Source organism: Neomonachus schauinslandi, chromosome 11, assembly GCF_002201575.2.
Source record: "Neomonachus schauinslandi chromosome 11, ASM220157v2, whole genome shotgun sequence".
Lineage (NCBI taxonomy): Eukaryota > Metazoa > Chordata > Mammalia > Carnivora > Phocidae > Neomonachus > Neomonachus schauinslandi.
The window spans coordinates 11,092,541-11,095,491 of record NC_058413.1 but is presented as its reverse complement, the minus strand read 5'-3'; the positions used below and the strand labels follow the sequence as shown (position 1 = coordinate 11,095,491).

General features: G+C 44.0%; 1 pseudogene; it reads right to left on the bottom strand.

Annotated features, from left to right (window-relative positions):
• Positions 1 to 1,647: 1,647 nt before the first annotated feature.
• Positions 1,648 to 2,250, bottom strand: LOC110575863 (annotated as a pseudogene).
• Positions 2,251 to 2,951: the final 701 nt, after the last annotated feature.

Sequence of the window (2,951 nt, the reverse complement as noted above, 5' to 3'; positions counted from 1 at the left end):
TCCCAACACTACGCCCACACTAGGCCCCTAGTAGCAAAAGTAGGAAAAATAAAGGAGAAAGAAAATGATGGAGACTTAGAAATGTCATTTATCAGGTGTCTGGGAAATTTTCTAGGTTATAGAAATATGTCACTCTTGTGTCCAGGTTTGAAAAAGAGTTCTGTGTGGATTAGGTGGCAAGAGGGCCCAGAAAGAACTATTTCATGTTGTACCATGTATAATATAGTGCTTCCTTCTTTTTTTATAACCAAGGAATATTCTGTTGCAAGGATATATTACATTTTGTTTATCCACATCAGTTGATGGGCATTTTGGTTGTTTCCACTCTTAAGTCTATTAGGTCTGGTTGGTGTGTAGTGTGTTCAAGCCTTCTATATATTTTTTGATCTTATGCCTAGCTGTTCCGTCCATTATTGGACTGAGGCATTAAATCTCTGTGATTGTTGAATTATCTATTTCTCCCTTAATTTCTGTTTGTTTTGCTACCTGTATCTTAATGTTCTATTGTTAGGTGCATATATGTTTATAATTGTGTTTTCCTGGTGGACCCCTTTATCGCTATAAAATGCCCCCTCTTTATCTATACTAACATGTTCCTGCTTCTTTGCATGTCTCATAATTTTTTGTTAGAAAATGGGCATTTTGTATAATATACTGTAGCATTTCTGGGAACTGTACTGCTCCCAGGCTTTCTATTTTTATTTCTTTGTTTCCTTTTACATTCACTGGCTGGACTATTTTAGTAAGCTTATTTCTCCCCCTGGAGTGTGAAGCTTCATGTTTCTCCTCAGGGAACACAGCCTTGGGTATGCCCACAGTCACCTGGGATGACCGTGGTTTCCTCCTTTGAATGTTTTTTTCCCTGCCCTCAACCAGCTATTAATCTCCACTAATTGCAGGCTTATTGCTCTATTGTTTTCTTTTTTTTTAAGATTTTATTTATTTATTTGACAGAGAGAGAGACAGCGAGAGAGGGAACACAAGCAGGGGGAGTGGGAGAGGGAGAAGCAGGCTTCCCGCGGAGCAGGGAGCCCGATGCGGGGCTCGATCCCAGGACCCTGGGATCATGACCTGAGCCGAAGGCAGACGCTTAACGACTGAGCCACCCAATGACCTGAGCCAAAGGCAGATGCTTAAGGCCTGAGCCACCCGGCCCCCCCTGCTCTATTGTTTTCAACGGTGTCATTCCAGTGCCTTTTGAATTGCTTCACAAACATGCAATCAAGAGATAGTTAGCAGTCAGTGTTTAGAATTTGTTTTGGCCCCAGGCAGGCTTCTTCTGTTTCCATTTTTTCCTGTGAAGCTAGCCAGTGTATAGCTTAGCATATATCTCCAGTTAACCTATTGATGCCTTTCACTACAACCTACACTATTTTTTTTTTTTCAGTTCAAGTTTAATAGAAACAACAAAAGACAAAAAGTGATGCCCTACTACTGTACATAACAGTTGGCCTGCCCCATAACAGCTCAGGCCCTTCTCTCCAGAGGAAGAAAGGCTGGCCTCCCCAACCCCTGCAGGAAAGGCCTGTCCTGTCCCATACCACATCCGCACAGAGTCTAAAGTCTTATGTTCTAAGCATGACAATAGTACAAAAGAGATTTTGTTTTCATGGCCACCCACTGCAGCCCAGCCCTAAAATGACCCGGTGCTCACTTCTGCTTAGAGAAATATTCTTCGCTCTTCTGGACATCAGGCTTGATGGTATCACTGCCAGGCTTCCAGCCAGCTGGGCACACTTCCCTATGCTTGTCAGTAAACTGGAAGGCCTGAACCAGTCACAGAGTCTCATCCACAGAGCAGCCGACAGGAAGGTCATTTACCGTGATCTGCCTAAGGATACCTTTATCATCAATGATAAAGTGGCCCCTGAATGGGATGCCTTCATCAGCCTTTAAGACTCCATAGTCCTGAGCAATGGTACGCTTAGGGTCTGATTCCAAGGGAATGTTCGTAGGTCCCAATCCTCCTTGTTTCTTGGGTGTGTTGATCCATGCCAGATGACAGAAATGAGAATCCACGGAAGCACCAATCACTTGACAGTTGAGTTTCTTAAATTCTTCTGCCCTGTCACGGAAAGCAGTGATCTCCATGGGGCACACAAAGGTGAAGTCAAGAGGGTAAAAGAAGAACACAACGTATCTTCCTTTGTAGTCAGATGGGCTGAGGTCTTTGAACTGGCCACCTGGCATAACAACCGTGGCTTTGAAGTTGGGGGCAGGATGCCCAATTTTGGCATTTCCTGAAGACATCTTGCTATCGGCAGCTCTGAGAACAAAACCAATGAAGACAAGGCAGGAAGAAGACACCAACCTACACTTTTTGAGAGAACCTTTAGGCTTGAATTTCTCCACACTCTGTTTCAAAGGAAATAACTTCCTTTGGATTTGGAGACCTCTGTTCTATGGTCAGCTACTCCCCATTCCCAGGCAAAAAAAAAAAAAAATCTCTAAATCATAGCTCTGGTGCTGGGGTGTAGGAAAAATGACACACTTCGTTATGTGTGACGCTGCTACTTTAGGAGCTAAGTGCTCAGTGAAGGAGGGCAACAACCCAGGTCCCCTAGCTTGCCTCTCATGGTATGCAACCCAACTCATGAGCTGGAGGAGGGCAGTCAGGACCCAGTATTCTCAGCAGTGTTGTGCCCAAGGAAGAGCCACAAGTGGGGTTGAGAAGAAAGAAGGAGGCCATGTTTCAGGTACATTCACCTGGAACTTAGCCTCACAACAGGCAGTGGGGGCAGGGTGAGAAGTGTTGATGTCCTGCCCCTCTCAGAAAGACAGCCCTCTGAGTGGGAGCTGGGGGAAGGTTGAAGAAGCAGGTCTAGATTTAAATATCACAGATTCTTGCTTTTTTCCCCGTGTTTTACTTGATTTGCCTTCAATAAATATTATTCATTGACTTTATGACCTTTTATAGACACATGAAATGCTTTTTAAGAATTTTTACCAGT